The sequence below is a fragment of the Triturus cristatus genome, chromosome 6, assembly GCF_964204655.1.
Source record: "Triturus cristatus chromosome 6, aTriCri1.1, whole genome shotgun sequence".
NCBI classification, from domain to species: Eukaryota; Metazoa; Chordata; class Amphibia; order Caudata; family Salamandridae; genus Triturus; species Triturus cristatus.
Genome location: NC_140589.1, coordinates 1,585,815,199 through 1,585,829,131, shown reverse-complemented (window position 1 = coordinate 1,585,829,131; position 13,933 = coordinate 1,585,815,199).

The window sequence follows — 13,933 nt, the reverse complement described above, 5'->3', positions numbered from 1 at the left end:
GTGACATGGGCCTAAGCGCGCACTACCCCAAATAGCCAAAAAAAGGCCTGGCACAGGAGGGGGAAAAGGCCTGGCAGCGAAGCGGTTAATAAATCCAATGCATCATCCACTGTCACATAACCCACTGAGCAAACATCTTTGACCGAAGTGCCCATGGGAATTGATAGCTGGTGAATACGTCTGAATTGACCTGGCTCTTTCTTCGGGGCCACCCCCAATGTGGAGATCACCAACACTTTTGGCAGAGGGGAGGGCAGGGTGCCCTCAATTCTCCTGAGTTTCCTCTCTTTGTCTATTTTCTGTAACACCACCTCTGGGTGTCCCAGGGCTGATTTCAGGTTCCTTCCACTGCCCCTAGGCAAGGAGACTGCGAAGGGGATCACAAATCCTTCCTCAAAACCTTTCACTAGCAATGCTGTGTCCTTTTTATTCTCATATCTGTTGGCTAGCCTCCTGAGCCGCTGTGTGTTAATGGGGGACCTGGCTAGCTGAAAGCCCCTACTTGCTGTCGGGCCCCCCGCACCCTCCGTGTCCTCGTTAGTGCTTCTTCTTCTTCTCTTTCTTCTCTCCCCTCTGTTTACCTCGCCTGCAACTTGACCTTGGATGTCCCCCCCACAGCATGAGTATATGTGCTGGACCTTGCATGAAGCCCCCAATGTGCACTCATTGGATTTGTATTTCCAGCAAATGGCCGCTGCCCTGCAGGTGGGCGGGGGTTTCCAGCTGCTCTGTGGTTTGTGACTGTGAAATGACCTTCCCCTCCCCTTGTATGGTGTGTTCCAAAAGGGCTGCTAGCCCTTCGCTCACCATGTCCTGACCTCCTAAGCTACACTCATTTTGTGAATGAACCCAGACACGTCCTCCTCATTCCATTCTATTTCAGGGTGCGTTCGCATGTTTAGCCTGAAACCTTTATCACATTCCAACCGTGCATCCCCTGGGAATTGCCTATGTGCCCCATGTATGTTTGCCTCATACAGTCACAGATCCGCTGCGCAATGTGGGAATTTTCTACAATGGTGCAAGCCATAACTCCGAATGCTTCTAACTAATTATCAAAGTTCCTTTCCTTCTGTTCTCCCTGCCTTTCCCTCCTATCCTCCTCTTTTTTATCACAAGTGGTTAAGTCCAGCCCCTCAAATTGTATCTCCAACAGTTAAAAAAGTCTCTAAATTCTTTTCTCCATATCCTTTCCTTTACCGGTAAAGGAATGAGGTTTGCCAAGCATGTGACTCTAGTGATCATGGATGGCTGCCCCAGTGATGGGCATGCATAGGCCTCTGGTGTTTACCCTTCCCGTGTTGGGTTGCCTGTCCTGCTAGCGCTGTCCCATGCTGACATGGGGGATGTCGGTGTCCGCTTACGTCATCAGGTCCGCTGTGTGTTGTGTTATTGCGTACCGGCGGCGGCGGCCACGGCGGTCCATTAGTTCCTGATGATGTAGCAGGTAACAGCACCGGAAAGACGTGTAGAGCAGGATCCATGGTGGTCGTGACTGGGTGGTGTGGACCGGGACTCTGGTTTCACGCTCCGCTGTCGAGCTTCCGCCGGCTCTGGTTGGGCGGTATCTCCGCTGCGGTGCGTCTGCTTGTTTGGGGCATCCTAATTTGTGGAGCGGGGTGTACGTCATTCCGCACGGCGTTGAGTCTCCATTGGCTCCCACCGCCGCGGTGGCGGGCGCACTTTGATGGCGGTGCGTGCCCCCTTGCTGCCCTTGCAAGCACTCCAGCCACATGTGCCCTAGATCCACCAGGTGCCATGGGAGCCCAGATACCCCCTCCTGTGTGTGTCTGGTGAAGCCTGCCTCTGTGTGCTTAAGCTGTTTAACAACAAAGGGGCAATATATTTCAAACACTCTTGCACTATCACAACAATATGCTCACCCCTTGTTGCTGTGCTGCTGGCTTCACCACTGGTGCCCGCTGCTGAAGTGATGGCGGCAGGCGGCGAATCTGCCTTGTTGCATCCCTTCTTTGTGACAGTTGCCCTTGGTGCCTTCTCTGCAGGCTTCTGGCGTTTCCTGGTTGCCGACCACTGCTGGCCTCTCTCGCACCCACCAACTGTTGATTGCTTGGCCCTTCCCCAGTTTCTGTGTCCAGACGTGCTTGCAGCCAGCTTGTCCTGGGCACCTTGGATGCAGCCCGGATTTGGTGCAAGAGCTCTCCCATCTCCCCTGGTCACTTGTTGGCGCTCTGGTTCTTCATATTTCTTAGTCTTAGGTGGCTAGGAATGCCGCTAGCTGGCAAAGGCTGTGTCGCGTTGCCCCTTAAGGGACTGTACCCAGCCCCTTGTGCCTTACCCTGAGGTGTCTTTCATTCCTGCCCCTGTTCCTTGAGGCAGGAAAGGCTGGGTTGCGTCGCCTTCTAACCGGGTTGGCCCTAGCCCCTTATGCAATCCCCGTGGCACTTGTCACTCATGGTTAACAGAGACTGGGGTTTCTTCCCACTTTTTCTCTTTTCCCCTTGCGCTGTTCCTTCCCAATTTCCTTGTTTCTCTACTTTTTTTAAATTGCAGAGTTCCCTTTAAGCAGGAGTAAGGGGACAGAGCTTGCCGATGCTCCACGAGCCCCTCTCGCCTAGACTTTGTTCAGCCTCCTCACTGGCGGTGTCCACTCTTATTCCAGCTGCCTTATTAAAGGAAACTTCTAATTTTCCTTTACGCGAGGATGATTGGGGGCGGAGCCCTGTGATGCACCACGAGGCACTCTCGTCCCGAGTGCAGAAACTGCTGAGTTCCCTCTCAGCCGGACAAAAGGAGGGGGAAAATCGTGGTGCACCCAAAAGCCCTTTATTCCGTGCACATCAGTCCTTGCACATTTCTGCACTCGGAGAGGGAGGAGGGGGCAGACCCATCTCGCAGGGCTCCTTCCTTTCCGGGTAAGCCTCCCCAATGTCTCTGCAGCAGCGAGGTGGCGGCCTGGAGGTAGACCACAGGCAGCTGTAAAGGCACTTCAGGCCCCTTGTGCAGTCGGCAAGGCTTTGGCCTGGTGGTAGGCTACCATACCCGTTCTGCCACACACCTGCCTTTGTTGGGGGACCTCTGGGCTTTGCAATCCACGCCACTTGCTTCCTTCCATGAGGTGGGAGCACTGCAGGCTGCTTTCCGGCGCGTCGAGCTTCAATCCAGCTGCCACAAACACCAAGGGGTCAGAAAAACACGATGCTGCCAAGCTACTGCCTCCAATGGCCCACTCCTCATAAGACAGTAAGAAACCTCCGCAAACCGTAATCAGCAATCCTTTCGAGATTCGTTGTGGCACCGATCTCCAGCTCTCTGTGGTAAAATTATAGGGCATGTACTGTTAGAGCGGTGCCTTATACTCCTCCCCAGGCCCCTCTTTGCGGCAGAGGCTTCCTAACTGGGGTGTTCAAACAAATACCTGGTCTCCCCATTGGCCAGGTATTTTGGCACCCTTTTCTTTGGCATGCTAACCCCTGCAAGGGGGTGGGGTGCGAGGCCCGCACCTCTACCTCTTTTGTCCTTAGGCGTAGAACACACTCAAACCCGATTTTTTGGGCCCCTGGTGGCTGTTAAAGTGCCGGCACTCGAGCCCCATTCAGGGACGGCCTTTGCAACAACATTGTTTTGCATGCACAGATGATTGCATACATTGACATTGTTTCTACTGGTATCAACATTGTTATGCATGCATAGATTATTTGACATTGCATTAATTGGAATTGCTGTGGTCAGGCATGCATATATCATCAATAAATATAATTACAGAAAATTCAGCTCTGCACTTATCGCTTATAGAGGGAAGAAAGAGAGAAGTTGCACAAGATCAGACAGAACATTTTTGAACTTTCCATCAACATTCCAGAGGCAGAAAATATTCTGAATAGACCTTTGAAGTATGCCTTCCCATTGACTCTTGGGTCCTCTTTGCCGAAATAAGGGGGTACAGTAGTGTTTGAGGCCCAGTTTTAGTAGGGTTTTCCATAGTGGGGAAAGGGTAGTGTCTCTTGATAATGGGCAAGCTTTTAGTCAATCATTCTATGATTATGAAAGTGATGTAGGGGTGCAACAGATATATGCCCCCACTTTCAGAAGCACTAGTGTTCTTCCACCTTGAAAACCTAATCACAGAAGTCAGTCCAAATATGAGATCCCACAGGCACCCACTTTGCAAGCACACAATTTCAAGTAGTCATTTCCTCATTTGCATGGGGAATGATTTTTCCCTTGCTTCTGTGCATATTACACACATAATCAAACTGGCTCATCATGAGGCACACTAACTGAGAGCAACATGTAAAGCAGGGGACAAATAATGCAAAAGTTATGTTGTCAACTAAGGAGCATATTTATCATAGAGTTATGTCGCTTTTGCACCACTCAACGGGGTTCAAAAGCAAAGCAACCCTTAAATGTGATTTATAAAGCAACGTAAAGACACCTTGCAAGGCCCTGCGTAGCTTTATAAATCTGGAGTAGTGAAAACCATTGTGTTGTACTACTCTGCCCCAGGAAGTGTTCCATGGGTGGTGTGTGGGTGTTCCCATTCAACACCCCTGGATTTTGGCACATTCCCAGATTCATCCTTACTGGTAGGTAAATGCTACACATCCCACAGGAGGCCCACGGAGGTGAAATATCTTTATTCCTCCTTGTTTTTTTACTCTTTTTCTGTGTGCTGCATTCTGCACATTGTACCGCAGCCCTGGGAAAAGATAGGAAAGCACTATATTATGTTAAATACACTGCATTCCAGCCCTTTCCCTGTCATGCAGAGCAGCACAGCAAGGTGGCTTGCTGCACTGCATGACTTTTTGACAAAGTGTGGGAATAGCAGTTCATGGCCATGGACCAGCAGGTTGGTGTAGTCGCACTCAGCAGCCATATATAAAGAGATACTAGCTAGTCTGCCACGAGCAGTGGCTGAGAGACAGAAATGGCTGGTGCGCCTGTCACTGCGCCCCCAGACAAAAAGTTAGAGTATTATTTCAATAACAGGAACACTGTCCTGGTATGTTGCCCACAAAATGAGTATGAGCTGCGGCAAAGACTAGGACAATGAACCCGAAAAGAAAATATAATCTCAGTGTACCCATGTGTGCTGTCATATAACAATGCTACCATCACTACATAAAACAACTTCTTTCAGGCACAAACTCTAGTTCTTTCTTTTGGAACTAACTAGTAGAGGATAAACAGCAGCAGGATGCGGATCATTCATACGTGCTGCTTCCTTGCTCATTCACTCACTCATGTTGTAATATATGTTGGCTAGAGGACAACATTGGCACCATCGGAACATTTGAGAATAGTACTGACTATTGTGAACTCTCGCACTCTCTTTGCTTGGAGCAATGTTGATTCATCTTTCAATATACGACCCCAGATGCAAAACAGATCTTGTGAAATCAGAATCTATGGTGCTTATTTACAAGGCCCTTGCGCCACTTTTGCGTCATTTTTAACAGGGGAAACGTGCCGCAAAAATGCCGCAAGGGGCTTGTAAATCTGCCCCTATCTCTTTTGCCTTAATATATTTGCGTAAAACAGCAATCAGATTAGGCCTGGGCTAAATTTCCGTTCCGCTCGCGGAAATTGCGATAATTTGACATTTTCGCGTTCCACGGAGAGCGCGAAAATGTCAAAATTTCCGCATTCCGCAGCTTAGCGATAATTTGTTTCTTGCTCCCGCTGTAAAATAATACATTCTCGCGCGCGCAATCGCCTTACCTGAATCCCCGCGTTCGCCGACAAGTTTTCCCGATCCGTTCGCGTTCTCCATGAGATGTTGGATTGTTGGTAGCCATTTGTGCTGTCTCGCGACAGTTCGCGCCCGCAGTAATGTCATTGGTCGCGCGACCACGTCTTTCTTCATGCACCGCGAGAAGAGTGAAAACAAGATGGCCGCGCCCGCGAGCAACCGCATGGGTAAGTTGGCGAGCCGCGACCATGCAGAAAATACCGCGATCGGGCGGAAAAAAAACTTCCGCATCTTCGCGATATTTCCGCGTGTTTGCGGAGATTTTTTACATTTTCGCGATAATTTGCGAAAGCCACTTTCGCAAATTCCGCCCACCCCTAAATCAGATCCATTAACACGCTAAATCAATTTTGAAAGAAAATTCAGCTATGTAGAAGTTTCATCTGATATTCAAAGCAATGAGTTTCTTTTCCATCTTAATCACCGTGTTTTAAAAACCCCAATGAAATATGATTTAAAAACAACACGTGTTGCCTCGACTGTAAGATGTCCTAGTTGTTTTCTGCAACATCATTTGAATGTATAACTTTGCTTGTAACATACCAGCTCTCGGGAGTCTCTAGGGAGCGCCTTGAAAACTCCAACACTATACCTGCTAGCTTAAAATGCTTAAGGCATGCGGACCAAACGGATCACAGGCATTTTGACCCGAAAAATAATTAGAAATAGAAACGATGTTTGATGTTATCCACTCATCACTCCCTCTTTCAATCTGTTAGTTTTCAGAAAGACCATCTGCTTCATAGCCTTGATGAACTCTGAAGTGTTTTACCTCTCCTTACAAATTAGCACAGGTTTGCTTTCTCATTGCCCTCCGGCAGATGTTTTAATATGCTGCGGTAAGCACTATATACAGGCTGAAATTGAGTGACATTTGCAATTAAATTCTTATGTGAGTCTTTTCGTTCATGTATGCTCTGCCTGATTTGATCAACTTCATTCATGATGTTTTTGACTTCGTTCTTCGTTCCTGCTTAGTTTAAATTTTCATTGATCTAGACGTTTTTGGACAATAATTTAACATTTTGAAATGTTGTGAGAAATAAAACAAGCATTGCAATTGCAACAGATCCGGCTTCTGTGACAGGTTATGTAAACAACGGCGTTCCCAAATGCTGTTTAAATGTATTGAATCAACATCAAAACCTGCTCTACAGGCTTTAGCAATGATTGAAAACGTAGTACAAAAAAGGATTTATTCTTTACATAATGTTTATAGAAGATAAATTGAATATATAAAACAGCATGGTGATTATGGTGACCAGGTGCACTTTTCAGAAGTGAAAGAAGACCCTCATGCCTTCCAATTGAAGCATTTCCTGGAAGGCCGAATCAGACTCCAAGCAGCCAATAGCATAGGATGAGAGAGTATTATTCCTTTGGGTGCATCTAAAGCCCATTCTATTTAAATTTTGAGGAATTCGTAACAGTAAGTCTTTAGACAGCTTCAATTTCTAGGCAGGCCTAAAACAATGTAATGTTCTGAGAATGGTTAGGTTAAATCAATAACATGTAATTGAACTTACAAGAGGCAAACAAATTAGTGCTTAAAGTTGTGACCAATGTCAGTTTCTACTCAATAGGAAAACACTCTATTATGTTAGACCTGACGCGTTCAGAGGGTGTATCCCCAGAATTTTTGGCTTTCTGTTTCTGAACTGTTTTCTTGGTTTTATAACTTCGGGCACTTTACCACTGCTGATCAGTGCTAAAGTGCTTATGCTCTCCCTGTTTATGGATTGGTGATTCCATTATTGGCATATTTGATTTACTGGTAAGTCCCGAGTACAGTGCACTGTGTGTGCCCAGGGCCTGTAAGTCAAATGCTGCTTGTGGGCCTGCTGCACTGACTGTGCCACCCACATGAGCAGCCTGTAAATGTAACTCAGACCTGCCACTGCAGTATCATTGCACAGTTTGGTCCTCCCACGTCGACCTGGCAAGTGCACCCACTTGCCAGGCCTTAACCTTCCCTTTTTTAACATGTGAGTCACCCCTAAAGTAGGCCCAAAGTACCCCTGTGGGCAGGGTGCAGAGTTTGTGAAAGGTAGGACATACCCTGATGTGAGTGGCATGTCCTAATAGTGAAATACTGCCAATTTCGTTTTTTACTATTGTAAGGCTGTCTATCCCATAGGATAGAATGGGAGCTTATTTATAACATCCTACAAATATAACTCCCCATTGGGATGAGATAGAAAGATGGAGATTTGTATGCCTGAACTCAGAATATAAAAATGCATCTTTTAGTAAAGATGATTTTTATATTGTGTGTTTGAAAATACCACTTGTGTATTGACGGTCTGGCTTTTGAATGACTAGGGATGGGGGTGTGCATTCTCCTAGACAGCCACTGGGGGGGGGGGGTTGATGTCTGTCCCGCATCTGTTGTTGTGCTTATCTCAAAGATAGATAAAGCACCCACATATTGCAGCATGTCATAGGTATCAAAGTGCTGTTGTTGAGAATTAGGTGCTGGTGCCGTCACCCAAAAACCCCAGCTCAAATTTAGCGCTGGTACGAAGCTACCAGAGGGTTAAGCACAGGTTAATGTAATGACTTTTATAGTTTATCCTGACAAGTACTGTGATAGTTGCTGGAGAAAAGTTTTCACCAATCTCAATTAAAGACTCAATTTCTAACTGTAGTGTCACACACTCTGCCGATACATATGCCCATTCATGTAGGTGCATGTGTTCACGTGCAACCAGCCCAGAGTCTCTTACCCTAGCTGGCAGCAGCAGCCTGGCATGGAATTACCATATCATGAGTGTGTTTGTGAGTAAAGCAGAGTACTTTATGTAAATATATATCTGAATATGAAAAATTAAAAAAGAGGGCCAAAGAAAAAAATTACATTTTTCAAACTTAAACATTATGTACACAAAATGCAATTTCGTACAATGAAAACAAAGTGTGTGAATGTTACATAGGTGTTGAGAGTTTACCAGAGATGGCAGGCATTCAAAAGAAGATGGTACACGTCTCACTCTGTCAACAACAGGTCATTGGATGCTGCATTCAAAGAGTGGTTAAGCATCATCGCTACCTAGAAAACACTGGCACTGGCACCTCCACGCTGACAGTAACCTGGAGGGTCTTCAACTGGTCAAATGAAGCATCAGGCATGAAGGGCAGTGGCGGGTTTATGAAATTCACAGCTTGATGAAGAATGTCAAACTTGTGTTTCTTCTTTGTGTGTCAAATCAACGCCATGATGAAAGAAATGCTTGGATAAGCCTTATACACAACTCTTATAAACAATTTGAACCTGACACCAGTGTCCAGTAGAATTCTCTGAACCATTTGAAGTCACTTCACAACCAACTAAAGTGTTACAATGCCACACTAATGGTGTATTATAGCCTTATAGCCTGCTGTAGCTGCCTATACCAGCCATTAAAAGCCTGATCCAGCATTAAAGGCCTTAGCCCAAGGCGAAGTCCTCTAACAAGGGAGCGGGTCTTTAACCCCTTCAGCGCTGGGCGAATTCCGCCGCGGTGCTGAAGGGTTCGAGCGCGGGCGGGCTCATGACGGAACGGTTCCGTCATGAGCACAGCTCAACCGTGGCTCATGACGGAACCGTTCCGTCATGAGCATGGAAGGGGTTAATGACAGTATAGCCCAGCTTAGAGGGCTATAAGGCTCTTAGAGCATTCCAGCACTAGAGGGCAGAAAGTTTGGACAAATAAAACAAAGGCCTCAGGGGGCCCGAGGAAAATGAAATCCCTCTTGGGCTCCGTGAGGCCTTGTTCACAGCAACAACTGTGAACAAACATTGGAATGTTGGAGCTCCTGGCTTCTATCAGCCATTAGAAGCCCGGAGCACTCTATCATCTTCCATGGAGCACCCCACATTCCAATGTTCTAATATGCATTATATAATGACAGATGAATAACATAGCATAACCTAATATGGAACAACATACTGTAACATAACATAACATTAGGCATCTGTGAAATTTTCATTCTGCTGGTGTAATTAGCATAATTTAAATAATTTCATGCTGCTTTAGTTAAGCAAAATTGCACTATTATGCCTCATTGAATAATGATGCTCTGTTTGTTGGAAAACATTTCTTCGAATTGCCAATTTGTGGTAAAAATTAGCTTTAAGTGCAGGGAACAACACAAATGAGAAAGCAGCTATTGTTAGTGGTGCTTCTGTTTTTTGGCACTATTTAATATGTTAAATGCATACTCGCATCAAAAGTGAGTGTGAGGATGCATTTTGCACTAGTATACAGCAGCAAATGCAAGTTTGGCAATTTGTGTAACTATGTGTATTTTGTGTGATTGTGCTGAATTTACACTTACTTAAACGTAAGTGAATTACTAGAATTTACCAAACCCTCGCATAACATAACACAACACAACACAACAATGTATTTATCATTATGCAGCAAAACATGATAGCACAGGCAAGGAATAGCAGGTTATATAATACAACTGCACAGTATAGTACAGCAAAACACACTGCAGCATAGAATATCATAACAAAACATACATAACATGACATATAATAACATATCATAACATAATGTAGCAAATTTTAATGTAAGGTAACATGGAATGACATATGAAAACTAATTCTTGACAACTTCAGTGTCTTAAAATGTGAATATCGACTACCTGCATTGATGTGACTTTTCCTTGTTTCCTCAGATTTGAAAAAGAATCACAAAAGTGTACAGCCTGAAGCAGATTTAGCTATTTTAATCACTGGGTTATACCTTTGACAATAATGACAGGTCACTTCTAAATGAACTTCAAGATTACACAAACAGATTTTTCATTCTTAGGAAAACAAATTTAAATTCTGGGAGATTTCATGATCAGAACTGCTGCTGATTATAACTTAGGGTTTTGCACTGAGAAAAAAAGAAAATAATGGATGGATTGCTTGATCTATTTTCAGTTGCTGGTAAATACTCTGGCCCATAAACCAGTCCATCATCTTTTTCGCCCACTATACCACCTCAGACCTGTCCCAGCCTGCTTCACCTGGCCCTTCTTGCTGGATCATCTGCAAATGTTTTGCGTTCTTCCTCCTATTTTACAAGTAAGTCCCTATTACAGTGCACCAAGTGTGCTCAGGGCCTGTAAATCAAATGCTACTAGTGGGCCTTCAGTACTGATTGTGCCACCTGCATGAGTAGCCCTGAAAACATGTCTCAGACCTGCCATTGCAGTGTCTCTGTGTGTAGTTTTAAACTGCCATTTTGACCTGACATGTGCACTCACTTGTCAGGCCCAAACCTTCTCGTTTACTACATGTAAGTCCCCCCTGTGGTAGCCCCAAGGAAGCGCCATAGGCAAGGGGCAGTCTATTTAAATGGTGGAACATGCACTGGTGTGTTTTACATGCCCCAATAGTAAAATAGTGCTAATGTCATTTTTTACCATTGCACAGATTCCTGTACTATGCAATTTAACCGGTGACCAATGCCAATCGTGAAGCATTTTAAACAGACAGAATTTAAATTTAGCCTCACGGGTACCTCTAACTAAATTATCTTATATGTCCAACAATTCTCCATCTTCGTAGGAAACTGATAATCAATTTTGCTACTTAATAAGAAGATCACTTGATAAAGGTTATGAGAATAAATGTGATGTGAGAGTTTTGTACAAACCTGACGTGACTCCTTTATGCTTCCCCCAAGTGTGTAAATATGATACTACTGGTGAAATTTGTAGTGACCAGGGATTTGGTCCTAAAGTTTTATTAAGGCAGTTGTTAAGTTGTGAATATATTTCAGCTTGCTGTATCATAAGATCAAATTCTTCTATTAATTGTTTAAAAGACTTGAGATTACCATAATGAAGAAGGTGGTCAATTGTGAGAATACCTGCTGCTTTCCACTGAGGCCAGGACAATGTTCTACCTTTAATGCGTATGCCTGTATTATTCCACACAGGGGCATTTTCTTATATACATGGATTAAAACCTAACAAACGATGTGCCCTTTTCCAGGCTTTCCGCATTGCAGAGAGTAATGGATTATTAGGATGAAGACGACTTGTTCCTGAGCCGTATAAGGCTGAAAGACCTGTTTCTGTAGATAGCATGTGTCTTTCTATTTGTACCCAATGAGGTGTATCAGGCGTATCCTGTAACATATATGTCATTTGAGATCATTGCAATGCAAGGGTAAAATATTCTATTGATGGAAGACTCAAACCTCCATTGGGGTGATGCGATTTCTGAGAGGTCTTGTTGATCCCCATACAAAAGATTTAATCATGGAGTCTATAAGGTGTAATGAGGATAAAGGAATTTGAAAAGGGAGCAACCCTAGTGTATTGATAAAACGTAGAAGGGTGACCATTTTCACAGCTTGTACCCTACCCCACATGGATGAGCCCAATACCTTACATTTTTCGAAATCTCTTTGGATCTGAGTTATTATTGGACTTAAATGATCTGCAGTCATTCCTTCAATGCCTTTGTTCACCAGAACTCCCAAGTGTTTGAGGGGTGAAGGTTGCCAATGAAAAGGATAACCCTGTGTGGCTGCTATTGTGGTCCCATCTGATATGGGTAGGGCTTCACTTTTGTCCCAATTTATTTTATATCCAGAAAAGAAGGAGAAAGCATCTATGATTTTAAGTAACTACGGTAGAGTATGAGGCAGGTTAGCAATAGTTAGCAGAATATCATCAGCGTATAGATAGAGCTTAGATTCTCCCACCGGGAGAGAAATGCCCCCCACATTGGTCGATTGGCAAATTGCAGCAGCTAGAGGTTCTATTAACCAAAGAAATAAAAGAGGGGAGAGGTGGCATCCATGATGAGTCCCTCTACGTATTGGGAATGAGTTTGATACAAAGCCTCCAAAATTGACCTGTGCTCTGGGATTCTCGTATAACACTTGTATCTTATCTATAAACTTGTCCCCCAAGCCGAACCGTTGCAAATCTTTAAAAATATATTTCCATTCAATACGGTCAAACGGCTTGTCCACGTCAAGCGATAATGCCGAGGCATCTTCCTGAAGGGATTTGGCAGACCAGAGTGCATGAGCCAAGGTGTGCAGATGATTCCTAGAAGAGCGCCTGGTACAAACCCACTTGTGTATGATGGATTTAAGAAGGTAGGACTTTGCAAAGTTGAGAAGTTAGAATGCTAGCTAATATTTTATTGTCACAATTTAAGAGGGAATTTGGGACGATAACTGCTGCAAAATAATGGATTCTTACCAGGCTTAGGTAAAACTGCTGTTACTGCATTATTTGAGAGACACCCTACGGAGGATTCACGGTCCGCTTCCTGAAAAGCAGCATGTAAAGAGTCTTTTATCCCTTCACCTCAGCTGGAAAACCATCTTCGCCTGGGGCTTTATGATATGGAAGTTTGGTTATTGCTTGTGAAATCTTGACTTTGATGATATCTCCCTCAAGCACTTGACATCCTTCATCCGAGAAATGTGGTAGTTCTACTCCTGCTAAAAAAGAGGTCATCTTATCTTGGTCTATTTGAGTTCCCAGCGGATATAGAGATTTGTAGTAAGAAGCAAATTTGTTAACTATATCCTGGGGTCTAGTCAGTAGGACGCCATGGGCTGATTCTATGGCAGGTATGGCCATAGCAGCCTCTCTTTGTCATAACTGTGCTGCCAGAAGTCTTCCTGCCTTTTCCGTTTGTTCATAATGTCTCCCTTTCATTTTTTGTAAGGTATATTCTGCTTTAGATGTAAAAAGACTATTTAGGGCCATACAGGCTTGTTCTAAGGATTTGCAATGTTGTATGGTTGGTTTTGTGGTATGTAAACTGGTATATGACTCAATTTCCTGTTCCAACTCTTTTTGTCGAGCTATATTTTGTCTGTTGGCTTGTGCAGTATCCCTCATAAGTTGATCTCATATGGTAGCCATGGCTGTCGCCCAGTGAGTCCTACCAGAGTTGACAGACCCTTGATTAGTGAAGAGATAATTCTGGATATGTTCCCGTAACTGAGATTTGCCCTTAGGAGCTTTATGGTATTGAATATTCATCCGCCATGGCTTACGTCCCGGTTTGGCCAATCCTATTAGTAGAGATATTAGGACAGGAGAATGATCAAAGATTGATGCTACTAAAATGTGAGACTCTTGTGCTAACTGAACCAAATTTTGGGAAATTAAAAAGTAATCCAATCAAGAAAGAGTTCCATGGGTAGGGGAAGTAAAAGTCTATTCAGTGTCAGCAGGATGAGAGAGGCGCCAGTGATC